The sequence below is a fragment of the Rhinolophus sinicus genome, linkage group LG03 (assembly GCF_036562045.2).
Source record: "Rhinolophus sinicus isolate RSC01 linkage group LG03, ASM3656204v1, whole genome shotgun sequence".
NCBI classification, from domain to species: Eukaryota; Metazoa; Chordata; class Mammalia; order Chiroptera; family Rhinolophidae; genus Rhinolophus; species Rhinolophus sinicus.
Genome location: NC_133753.1, coordinates 66,636,622 through 66,650,303, shown reverse-complemented (window position 1 = coordinate 66,650,303; position 13,682 = coordinate 66,636,622). Strand labels below are relative to the sequence as shown.

General features: G+C 37.2%; 1 long non-coding RNA gene across 2 annotated transcripts in view; it reads right to left on the bottom strand.

The window, feature by feature from the left end:
* LOC141570601 (uncharacterized) overlaps positions 1-13,682 on the bottom strand; it is a 685,104-nt gene that overhangs the window by 662,203 nt on the left and 9,219 nt on the right. The window lies entirely within an intron of this gene.

Sequence of the window (13,682 nt, the reverse complement as noted above, 5' to 3'; positions counted from 1 at the left end):
CCGGTCATTAAATAAGATAGTGTCAGCAAATAAGTCTACATGTCAGCAAAGCCATTATTTACTAAAAGAGTAAAAGCATCTTCTACCCTAGATGAATATTTTAAATAGAAGTAACCAAACAGAAGTATCAAAAAATTTAGTAACTTTCTTAATCTGGTAAATTTATAGAATGGGTAAATTCTTTCTTAACTCTAGGCTTCAGAGAAAACTAAAGCGTTTTCTCCTGATAATCATCACCATGTTTCCTCGAAAATAAGATCTAGCTGGACAATAACCTCTAATGCGTCTTTTGGAGCAAAAATTAATATAAGACCGGTCTTATTTTACTGTAATATAAGACCGGGTCATATAATATAATATAATATAATATAATATAATATAATATAATGTAATGTAATGTAATGTAATGTAATGTAATGTAATATAATATAACATAACATAATATAATATCGAGTCATATTAATTTTTGCTCCAACAGATGCATTAGAGGTAATTGTCCGGCTAGGTCTTATTTTCGGGGAAATACGGTACAGTAATGCAAAAATACTGGTAGTCTGACAATACAAATAAGTCTGAGTTATTTACCCAGCCCCTAAATGGAAATACCCTCCACCATGTCAGTAAGATCTGCATTGATTGAATGCACTGTTAATTCCTGCAATGAATGGCAGTGGGATTCTGGGATCCAGTGGAACCTGGAAGTTTCCTTCCACTGGGTGGCTAATGCCGCATTAAACTGGACTTCATTCTTGGCAAAAGGAAACGGTGGCAGGCTTCCATTTACCAGCGCCCTGCCACACGATAGAGAAGAAATGCACACCCCCTAAACTCAAGAATTTAAACTCTGGAATCATGAACGAAAAAGTACTTATTCATATTGTGGTTTCAGAGTCCTTTAAGAAAAGGTTTTTCAAAAACCTGTTCCCAGAAGGAAAAGAAAGTTAACAGTTTCCACCATGTAACATCATTACTGTAGAAAAGGATTCTGTGGTGTTTTAGATGGATTTATTAAAAAGAAGAGGAAGGGGAGGGGAAGGGGAGAGAGAAGAGGGAGAGAAGTGAAAAAAGGGAGAAGAAAGAAAGAAACATATGTCGATCCTTTGCTGGTGTAAACTTGGACATTGCACTGCTGTTTTATATGACTTTATTTCATCATAGCTTCCCTAAAGTGGTTTAAAATTTTTCGTTTTATAACACTGAGAAGTAGTGGTCTTCTAAAAGCAAGGTTCAAGGGTTAAAATGCCTGTTTTGAAGATTCTTTCTGCTAAGAAACCTAACTAACAGAAGCTCTTCTGTGTTTGCAGTGAAAACTAGGAAGGGAGCACTCCTATGCAGCGTTTCTGCCTACAAACAAATGTAGGAGCGGTAAGCTGCTGTTAGCTGGGCCGCCTTTCTTCTGCTGCTGACTGTTAACAGCGGAAATGGGCTCTGGGTACCAGCAGCTGGCCTCCCTCCCAGGGTCTTGATGGTGCAGAGCAGCCTGCTTTGGCTCTGGAGCAATGTGCACTTCCCTCATGATTTGACCACCGCTGCATGGCTCCCTCTGGAACAGTAGAGGGCACTGTTCCACGGTGACTGTGTGTCTCCTCACAAGCTGTTTCTCCATAGGTGCCTTATACCCGTTAGATGCAGACCAGATGGAGGAAGGTCCATGATAACAGCAAACCTGCCCCACTTTTTCAGATTCGTAGACCAGAGCGGTTTGAACATCAAGAACATAGGCAATAAACGTAGTGCCCTATCCCAAGGGCTGAGTCACTCACTACCTGCAATTATAACCTAAAATCTTCAGAATATGTGTCCTGAGTAGATTTCCTTACATAGTCTCTGTCCTTATATCTATGTCTAGCTTGAATCAGGACTCCACACTTTAATAAATCCCCAAACTAGATCTCACTCTTCAGTGCTACATACATTAAGTTTTATAAATATACAAACTTAAGATTCATGGAGTCAGAGGAAAAGGATGCATGTTGTTCATCATTCTATAACTGAATCAAATTTCCCCTTGGTGACGTTTATTTTTCCTTTTCAAAGTCCTCTCTCCTCTCGATTCCTTAAATAATCCACCTTCTTCTTCCTCCACACAGCTTTAAAAAAAGAAAAAATGCTGCCCAGAACCATTCCACTCTCCCTCTCAGATTATGTTTTCCACTCAACAAAACCAAAGTTTAGGAGTTACCTGTATAGTAAACCAAATTCTTCCCACCACACAGGCTAAGATGCCTCAGCAGACCCAGAAAGAGCACTGCATGAGTTTGTCATGACACACACCTAGCCCCTTCATAGCAGATATGATGTAAATGATCATAAATTCCATTTATTGAGCACTAATTATGTGCCAAGCACTTTACTGTTTCGCTTGCATTATTGTATAATCACAGTCTTCCAAGGTAGATATTATTATACCCAGTTTATAAGTAAGGAAGCTGGTTCTGAGAGCAAATGAAACAACAAAGTTCTGAGTTGAAATAACCAGCAGCTAAGCCTGTGTCTGGCTCCAAAGCTTGGCCTGTAAAACCCCTATTGTTGACAGCAGATGTTCACCAGAGAGCTGGCCAAGGAGAGGTTGGGGCACAGTCCAGAGTGCTGGGATGTTCACCCACGTGTGAAGGGGAAAATCCCAGCCATGGTTGCATTTATAGAATTAGGCACCATGGAAACTTTCAAATCATAGACTCATAGAATTGGCAGGGAATTTAGACATTGCTCAGTCAAGCCCAGTGTGGTACTTCCCCCAAGATCACACAACTAGTTAGTAACAGAACTAGGATAAGAACCTGGTCTTGAGTCCTTTTTCAGTGGTTCTTCTAGTACACCAGCATTTCCCAATTCTTTACAGTCAGACACTAACATAACAGAGATTTTGTTGCAATTGTTATTTAAAACCAAAATCAACTTTACCCTCCTGTCTTCCAAGGTAAAGTCATAATCTGGGGAAATAAACCTCCATATTTCTCTCCCTGCTCCTATAGAAACTACCAGAGAAGGCAAGAGAAGAAAGGGTGACACTTGAAACACATGATCCTTTTTTTAGCAGAGCACATTAATAAATCTTGAGTTATGCAAAGTGTGAATCATGGGGGAGTAGTAAGTGCTAGAGCTGAAATGCTCTTTATAACAATGATATACAAGGAATTTTTGTCACATCTGGGAGGACAAGAAGTAGGAGAGAAAGCTGAGCAACAATGATGAGACACTGAAATCCAAGTTGGTAGAAATGAACACAGAACTTTCAGAAGACTGAGAAAGCTAATATTCAGTTTTCTTTTCTAAGTGGTGCTGCAAACTTATGCTCCCACATGCTTGCTTCAATCGCCAGTAAAATCTACCACACATAGTTGTAGATATTTGCCTCTACAAGTCGCCTTTTGTTGACTCTTACAAGTGAATTTTGGGAGAAAAGAAGGATTATGTCTCAAGTTTGAGTCAATACCAGACCAGAGATAAACAGCCTTAAAGTTATAGAACAAAGAAGTAAATAGGAGAAAAGATTTGCAAAAATCCTCAGGGGGGCGGGGGGAAACAGTAGACAGAAAGTGCAGGATGGTAGGAAAGGCAATCTTAGCTAGTATCAAAGAGTGGGTGGCTCCTGGTGACATCTAAATTATAGAAGAATCTTCTACATCATTCTCATCTCTCATCTTAGTTCTCTCCAAAGAATTAGACCAATATCAAAGAGCTTTTCTCCTATATTTTCTAAGAGTTTTATGGTTTCAGATCTTACATTAAATGTTTTGAGTTAATCCATTTTGAGTTGAGTTTTGTGTATGGTGTAAGATAAAGGTCCAATTTCATTCTTTTGCATGTGGATATCCAGTTTTCCCAAAACCATTTATAGAAGAGACTATTTTTCCCCACTGTGCATTCTTGAGGCCTGTGTCAAAAATTAGTTTACCACATATGCATGGGTTTAATTCTGGGCTCATTTTGTTGCTCTGATCTATGTGTCTCTTTTTATGCCAATAGCATACTGTTTTGATTACTACAGCTTTATAATACAGCTTGAAATTAGGAAGTGTGATGCCTCCGGTTTTGTTCCTCTTGCTCAAGATTGTGTGAACCATTTGGTGATTTACGTCATTCCCTACAAATTTTTGGATTTTTTTCTATTTCCGTGACAACACGCCATTGTAATTTTGATAGAGATTGCACTGAATTTATAGGTTACTTTGGATATTCATTCTTCCAATCCATAATCATGGAATAAAGCTCCATTTATTTCTGTCTGCTTCATTTCTTTTATCAGTGTTTTACAGTTTTCACTGTACAGATCCTTCACCACCTCGGTTAAATTATTTGCTATTTAGTTGTTGAGTTTTAGGATTTCTGTACGTATTGTGGATATTAATCATTTATCATATATGTAACTTGCAAATATGCAAATATTTTTTTCCATTTTGTTGGTCGTCTTTTACTCTGTTAATAGTATCTTCAATGCAGGCATTTTTTTTTCAATTTTCACGAAGTCCAGTGTGTCTTTTGTTCCCATGCCTTTTAGTATTATATTCAAGAAACCATTGCCAAATTAAGTGTTGTGAAGGTTTTTTGTTTTGTTTTGTTCTGTTTTTTTAATTAAAGTTTATTGGGGTGACAATTGTTAGTAAAGTTACATAGATTTCAGGTGTACAATTCTGTATTACATCATCTATAAATCCCATTGTGTGTTCATCACCCAGTTCTCCTTCCATCACCATATATTTGATCCCCTTTACCCTCATCTACCACCCCTCTCCCCCCTTACCCTCTGGTAACCACTAAACTATTGTCTGTGTCTATGAGTTTTTGTTTCTCATTTGTTTGTCTTGTTCTTTTGTTGTTTTTGATTTATATACCACATATCAGTGAAATCATATGGTTCTCTGCTTTTTCTGTCTGACTTATTTCGCTCAGCATTACACTCTCAAGATCCATCCATGTTGTCACAAATGTTCCTATATCATCTTTTCTTACCGCCGAATAGTATTCCATTGTGTATATATACCACAACTTCTTCATCCATTCATCTATCGAAGGACATTTTGGTTGTTTCCATGTCTTGGCCACTGTAAACAAAGCTGCAATGAACATTGGAGCACACGTGCCTTTATGGATAAATGTCTTCAGATTTTTCTCCGTAGATACCCAGGAGAGGGATTGCTGGGTCATACGGTAATTCTATTCATAATTTTTTGAGGAACCTCCACACTGCCTTCCATAACGGCTGCACCAGTCTGCATTCCCACCAACAGTGTATGAGGGTTCCTTTTTCTTCTCAACCTCTCCAACATTTGTTATTATTTGTCTTGTTGATGATAGCCATTCTGACTGGGGTGAGGTGATATCTCATTGTGGTTTTGATTTGCATTTCTCTGATGATTAGTGATGTTGAGCATTTTTTCATATGTCTATTTGCCATTTGTATGTCCTCTTTGGAGAAATGTCTCTTCAGGTCATCTGCCCAGTTTTCAATTGGGTTGTTTGTTTTTTTGTTGTTGAGTTTCATGAGTTCCTTGTATATTTTGGATATTAGCCCCTATCGGAGGCACTGTTTGCAAAAATCTTCTCGCATTCAGTTGGTTGCCTCTTTATTTTGTCGATGGTTTCTTTTGCTGTGCAGAAGCTTTTAAGTTTCATATAGTCCCATTCGTTTATTTTAGCTTTTCCTTCCCTTGCCTTTGGAGTCAAACTCATGAAACACTCTTTGAATCCAAGGTCCATAAGTTTAGTACCTATGTTTTCTTCTATGCAGTTTATTGTTTCAGGTCTTATGCTTAAGTCTTTGATCCATTTTGAATTAATTTTGGTACATGGTGACAGATAGCAGTCCAGTTTCATTCTTTTGCACGTGGCTTTCCAATTCTGCCAGCACCATTTATTGAAGAGGCTGTCTTTTCTCCGTTGTATGTTTTCTGCTTCTTTGTCAAAAATTATCTGTCCATATTTATGTGGTTTTATTTCTGAGTTCTCAATTCTATTCCATTGGTCTATGTGTCTGTTTTTCTGCCAATACCATGCTGTTTTGATTATTGTTACCCTGTAGTACAAGCTAAAGTCAGGGAGTGTGATACCGCCAGCATTGTTCTTTTTTCTTAAGATTGCTTTGGCTATTCACGGTCTTTTGTGGTTCCAAACAAATCTGATGATTTTTTGCTCCATTTCTTTTAAAAATTCCATTGGGATTTTGATGGGGATTGCATTAAATCTGTATATTGCTTAGGGTAATATGGCCATTTTAACTATGTTGATTCTTCCAATCCATGAGCACGGAATGTCTTCCCATTTCTTTGTGTCTTCTTCAAATTCTTTTAAAAATGTCTTGTAGTTTTCAGCATATAGGTCTTTCACATTGTTGGTTAAGTTTATTCCTAGGTATTTTATTCTTTTTGCTGCAATTGCAAAAGGAATTTTCTTTTTATTTATTTTTCTGAGATTTCATTGTTAGTATATAGGAATGCAATGGACTTTTGTACGTTGATTTTGTAGCCGGCAACTTTACTGTATTCGTTGATTGTTTCTAATAGCTTTTTGGTGGAGTCTTTAGGGTTTTCTATATATAGCATCATGTCATCTGCAAAGAGTGACAATTTAACTTCTTCATTCCCAATTTGGATGCCTTTTATTTCTTTCTCTTGCCTGATTGCTCTGGCAAGGACTTCCAACACTATGTTGAAAAGCAGAGGTGATAGGGGACAGCCCTGTCATGTTCCTGAACATAGAGCAAAGGGCTTCAGTTTTTCACCATTAATTATGAGATTAGCTGAGGGTTTGTCATATATGGCCTTTATTATGTTAAGGTATTTTCCTTCTATACCTATTTTATTAAGTGTTTTAATCATAAATGGATGTTGTATCTTGTCAAATGCTTTTTCTGCATCAATTGATATAATCATATGATTTTTGTCCTTTATTTTGTTTATGTGATGTATCACATTGATGGATTTGCATATGTTGAACCATCCTTGTGCCCCGGGGATGAACCCCACTTGGTCATGATGAATAATCTTTTTAATGCATTGTTGCATTCAATTTGCTAGAATTTTGTTTAGGATTTTTGCATCTGTATTCATCAGAGATATTGGTCTGTAGTTCTCTTTTTTTGTGTTGTCCTTGCCAGGTTTTGGTATCAGGGTAAAGTTGGCCACATAAAATGAGTTAGGGAGTACTGTCTCTTCTTCAATTTTTTGGAAGAGTTTGAGCAGGATTGGTATTAGATCCTCTTTGAAGGTTTGGTAGAACTCACTGGTGAAGCCATCTGGTCCCGGACTTTTGTTTTTGGGAAGGTTTTGGAAGACTGGTTCAATTTCGTTACTGGTGATCGGTCTGTTTAGATTTTCCAGTTCTTCATGGTTCAGCCTAGGAAGGCTATATGTATGTATGTAAGAACTTGTCCATTTCTTCTAGGTTATTGGATTTGGTGGCATACAGTCTTTCATAGTATTCTCGGATGATCCTTTCTATTTGCACCCATGATAACTTCCCCTTTTTCATTTCTGATTTTGTTAATTAGTGTCTTCTCTCTTTTTATCTTAGTGAGTCTAGCCAAGGGTTTGTCAATTTTGTTAATCTTTTCAAAGAACCAGCTCTTTGTCACATTAATTTTTTCTATTGTCTTTTTGTTCTCTATTTCATTTAGTTCTGCTCTGATTTTTATTATTTCCTTTCTTCTGCTGACCTTGGGTTTCATTTGTTCTTCTTTTTCTAGTTCTTTAAGGTGTAACATGAGGTTATTTATTTGGGATTTTTCTTGTTTCTTGAGATAGGCCTGTAATGATATAAATTTCCCTCTTAAAACTGCTTTCACTGCATCCCAAAAATTTTGGTAGGATGTATTTTCATTGTCATTTGTTTCTATGTATATTTTGATCTCTCCTCTAATTTCTTTTTTGACCCAGTAATTCTTTAAAAAGTATGTTGTTTAATCTCCATTATTTGTCTTTTTTCCTGCTTTCTTTTTGCAGTTGATATCCAATTTCAAAGCCTTGTGATCATAGAATACGCTTGGTATGATTTCAGTCTTCTTAAATTTGCTGAGGTAAGTTTTATGTCCTAATATATGGTCTATCCTTGAGAATGTTCCATGTACACTAGAAAAAAAATGTATAGTCTGATGTTTCAGGATGAAGTGCTCTATAAATGTCAATTATGTCCATTTCATCTAATGTGTCATTTATGGGTTCTATTTCATTATTTATTTTCTGTTCGGGTGATCTATCCATAGCTGTCAATGATATATTTAGGACCCCTAGTATAATTGTGTTTTGGTCAATTTCTCCCTTTAGTTCTGTTAGTAGTTGCTTGGTATATTTCAGTGCTGTCTGACTGGGGGCATAAATATTGATGCCTGTTATGTCTTCTTGTTGTATAGTCCCCTTTACCATTATGAAATGTCCATTTTTGTCTCTTGTTACCTTTTTCACCCTGAAGTCTGTTTCATCTGATATCATTATGGCTACACCTGATTTTCTCTGGATACCATTTGCTTGGAGTGTCAATTTCCACCCTTTCACTTTGAGTCTATGCTTGTCCTTGTAGCTGAGATGTGTCTCTTGGAGATAGCATATGGTTGGCTTTAGTTTTTTGATCCAATCTGCTACTCCGTGCCTTTTTATTAGTGAGTTCAGTCCATTTACATTTAGGGTGATTATTGATATGTGAGGATTTCCTATCATTCTATTTTTAGTTTTCTGGTAAGACTGTGTCTCCATTGTTTCTTTGCCTTTTTGTTGTTGTCTATTATTTCTGTGTGGTGGTATTCTATGATTTTTCCCTCCGTTTCTTCTTTTATCACAGTATATATTTCAGTTCTGGATTTTTTTTTAGTGGTTACCCTTAAGTTTATGTAAAAGAAAGTTTGATATTTAGAGTATTCCATTTTTTTCAGCATGGTTACTTTCTCCATTCCCATATTCTGGTTCAGACCTTCACTCTCCCCCTTTTTATGTTTTGGTTGCCTCAAATTCTCCCTGTTGATGGTGGTCAAATAGCCTCCTTCAGTATTTCTTGTACTGCAGGTCGTGTATTAGAAAATTCCCTGAGCTTCTGTATGTCTGGAAAGGTCTTTATTCCTCCTTCATAGCTAAAGGATATCTTTGCTGGGTATGTTATTCTTGGCTCATAATTTCTCTCTTTCAATAGTTTGAATATTTGCTTCCACTCCCTCCTGGCTTGTAGAGTTTCTGCTGAAAAATCTGATGATAATCTAATGGGCTTTCCTTTGTAGTTTACCGTCTTCTTTTCCCTGGCTGCCTTGAGGATTCTTTCTTTGTCGTTGATTTTAGACAGCTTCAATACAATGTGCCTTGGAGAAGGCCTGTTGGGATTGAGGTAACTAGGTGTTCTATTTGCTTCTTGGATTCGAGGGTCCAGTTCTGTCCACAAATTTGGGAAGTTCTCATCGACAATTTGTTTGAGTATACTCTCTGTTCCCTTCTCTCTTTCTTCTCCTTCTGGTATGCCCCTTATTCTTATATTGCTCTTTCTGATGGAGTCAGAAAGTTCTTGTAGAGTTCTTTCATTTCTTTTAAGTCTCAAGTCTCTTTCTTCTTCCATCCGTGTCATTTCCAGGTTTCTATCTTTGATGTCACTGATTCTTTCCTCCATCTGGTCAACTCTACTACCTAAGCTGGCTATTTCATTCTTAATTTCTTCTATTGAGTTCTTAATTTCCAGAAATTCTATTTGGTTCTTTTTAAAAATTTCAATCTCTTTGGTAAAATGTTCATTTTGTTCTTTGATTATGTTTCTGAGTTCATTAAACGGCCTTTCAGTATTTTCTTGCATCTCATTGAGTTTTTTCAGAACTGCAATCTTGAATTCTCTGTCATTTAAGTCACATATTTCCATATCTTTAAGTTCATTTTCTGGAGACTTTTCACTTTCTTTCTGAGCTGTCTTGTTGCCTTGGTTATTCATGGCAATTAATGATTTATTATTTCTCTTCCTAGACATCTACAGGAGTGGGTTCTGCAACAGGTTGATAGGAAGAAGTATTTCTTTTGTTTTCCAGTACGTGTTTGTAGAATGTTTTATTTTCTCTCTGACTGCAGGCTTTTTTTCTCTCTCACACAGTAGTGTTATGTTTTCTCTGCTCTATTCTAGCTTCTCACACAATGGGGGGATTCCCTCGAAGGCGGACTTCTCCTATGTTAACAGTTCACCTGGGTCATAGGGCACCACATCCCTGTGGGGATATGGAGAGCTTTTGAAGTTCCAAAGCTCTTCCTGCACCAGATTCAGAGCCCGCATGTTTCAGCAGTTCTGTTTACTCCTGCAGGGATCTGCCCAGATAGGTGGGGACAGGGCTGGGGTGAGTTGTGAGAGGTGGCCCAGAGCAATGGCGGCGACGACCACCACAGCCAGTCCTGCTTCCACAGCTCCTTCCCATTTGCCAGAACTAATTGGGCTGTGAATCTGTGTCTGCAGACCACAGTTCTCAGAACTGCAAATATTCTGTTTTTTTGATCTGACACTGATACTGTTCTTCTTCTAGTACTGGGCAGGTGGGGGCAGGGCAGGGTGAGTCTGGGAAGATAAGGAGGGGGCAGCTAGTCTCAGTGCCTAAGGCTTCCATTCTCTGCTCGGCAGTGAGGGCTTAAACCACCGTTTTCAGCCTTCTTCCCTCAGTCTTTGTTCCGAGGTCTCTGCCATGAGCGTTGGGTTCAGCCGTGTTATATGCTGTCCCCTCAGCCCTGTGGGCCATAAATGGAGCCTTAGCTGTCCGAGTTCTTCCCTCTCCCGCAACTGCTGTAGTTCCAGGATGCAGCGAGCTTGGAGCACTGAGCTAGGTCTATATAGTGTGCTTGTGCAGCCCTGGCTCCACACTTCTCCCTTCCCTCTTCTCCTGATCATGCAATTTGCCCACCTTTAGGTGAATTCAATATTGAGACTCTTCGTCTTGACTGTCTGCTGTGCAGGGAGTCCTTGTGGAGTTATAGTTTTCAATTTGTTGTAAATTCCAGGGGAGATTTCCAGAGGCTCACCTCATGCCACCATTTTGATGACATCTCTGTGAAGGTTTTATGCTAAGTTTTCTTCTAAGAGTTTCATAGTTTCAACATTTATGTTTAGGTCTTTAATTGATTTTGGTTAATTTTTGTATATGGTGATAAGTTAAGGGTCCAACTTCATTCTTCTGCATGTGGGTATCCAGTTTTCCCAACACCATTAATTGAAAAAAACTGACCTTTCCCCATTGAATGGTCTTGGCATCCTTGTTGAAAATCATTTGAGTATATATGTAAGAGTTTATTTCTGTGCTCTCTATTCTGATTCATTTGTTTATATGCATGCCTTTATCTCAGTACCACACTGTTTTGATAGTATACCATATAGCTTTGTAGTAAGCTTTGATATCAGGAAGTGTTAGTCCTTCAACTTTGTTCTTATTTTGCAAGATTATTTTGGCTATCCACTGTTCCTTGAGATTCCATATAATTTTAGGATGGGTGTTTGTATTTCTGCAAAACAAAAAATAAAAAGGCATTCGGATTTTGGTAGGGATTGTATTGAAGTCATAGATCACTTTGGATAATACTGGCATCTTAACAATATTGTTTCAGTTCATGAACATGAGCTGTTTTTCTATTTATTTTTGTCTTCTTCAATTTCAGCAATTTTTTGTAATTTTTATTATAAAAGTCTTTCACCTCCTTGGTTAATTCCTACGAATTTTATTATTTTTGAAGCTATTGTAAATGGAACTGTTTTCCTGATTTTCTTTCAAATTGTTCATTGTCAGTGTTTAGAAATGCAACTGATTTTTGCATGTTGATTTTGTATCCTACTACTTTGCTAAATTTGTTCTAACAGGTTTTTTTGTAGAATATTTAGGGTTTTCTATATTTAAGATTATATAATCTGTGAATGAGATAATTTTACTTCTTTCTTTCCTTTTTGGATGACTTTCATTACTTTTTCTTGCCTAATTGTTCCAGCTGAAATTTCCAGTGCTGTATTAAATGGAAGTGGTGAAAGCCGGCATCCTTCCCTTGCTCCTGATTTTGGAGGAAAGGCTTTTAGTCTTTCACCACTGAGTATGATGTTCGCTGTAGATTTTTCATATATGACTTTTAATTATGTTGAGGTAGTTTCCTTCTATTCCTAGTTTGTTGAATGTTTTTATCATGGAAGAAAGTTGAATTTTGTCAAATGTTTTTTCTGTATCAACTGAGATGATCATGTGGTTTAATCATTCTGTTAATGTGATATGGTATATTGATCAATTTTCATCTGTTGAATCATGTTTCCATTCCCAGAATAAATTGCATTTGGTCTTGGTGCATACGTCTTTTCATGTGCTGCTGAAGTTGATTTGCCAATATTTTGTTGAGAATTTTTGCATTAATGTTTATAAGAGAAATTTGTCTGTAGTTTTCTTGTAGTGTCTTTGTCTGGCTTTGATGTCAGGGAAATGCTGGTCTCATAGAATGAGTTAAGAAGTGTTCTCTCCTCTGAAATTTTTTGGAAAAGTTTGAGAGTAATTAGTGTTAATTCTTTAAAAGTTTGTTAAAATTCACCATTGAAGCCATCGGGTCCAGGGCTTTTCTTTGTTGGGAGATTTTTGATTTCTGATTCATTCTCCTTACTTGTTATAGATGTATTTTATAGAATAGGTTTTCAATTTTTTTCATGATCCAGTCTTGGAAGATTTTATATTTCTAGGATTTGTCCATTTCATGTAGGTTATCTAATATGTTGGTGTACAAATGTTCATAGTACTCTCTTATAATACTTTGTTATTTATGTAGCATTGGTAGTAATAAACCCACTTTTATTTACTTACTTGAGTCTTCTTTTTTTTCAGTCATTTAGCTAGAAATTTGTCACTTTTGTGGATCTTTGTTGAACTTTTGACTTAATTGATTTTCTCTTTTTCTGTTCTCTATTTACTTCTGTTTTAACCATAACTTAATGCTAAATCTGCACTTCATATATCAGCTGGCTCACCCAGCTTCCTGTCACACCTGTTTGATAAATGGCCTTTTACAGAGGACAGCTCCCCAATGTGTCCCTAGAAACTCCCTCCAGATTGGCATCGGCCCATATTCAACCACAAGAAGCTCTTTTAATCTAAAACTCCAGATATATTAATGTTTGCAGCTACAGGAGCAAGGTGGGCTGTGGGAAAGAGTAAAGGGGATGTGTAAAGGCAACAGTAAGGGGTGGGTGGCAAGGAACTGTTTTATACATTTTTCTATCACTTTAGTAGCTCTTCAAACAGAGGAAAATGTTCATATCCTGATTTGTTTTTGACTCCCTCATATTTCTACAATCACAATTTCCTCTTTTAAGTGCTGATAAAACTTTATCCTTTTGGGGTTAGGAGACTATGCAAAGAAAAGAATAAGAATGGAAGAATGGACTTAGGTGTTAAATGGCACTAGATTTTTATAAGCAACAGCTCTCCCTACCTCCACCTAGAGCCCACTCCCAACACACATATAATTTGGAAATGAGGAACCAACCCCTCAAAGAAAAGCAGGCCTTGCTCCTCTCCAAGGATCTTCATGCCAGTAACACAGAAAAGCCCACTAAGGAGGGAAAATCCAATTTTCTATCTTTGCCAGCCACACCCTCACCATGCTATTAGGACTAAAATCCATAGTAAATAGAGGTTTTTCTACATTGTTCTCTTCTTTTTTTTCATTCTTCCAAAAGAGTCAGGACAAAAAAACAAAAAACAACAACAACCAAAAAGAAAC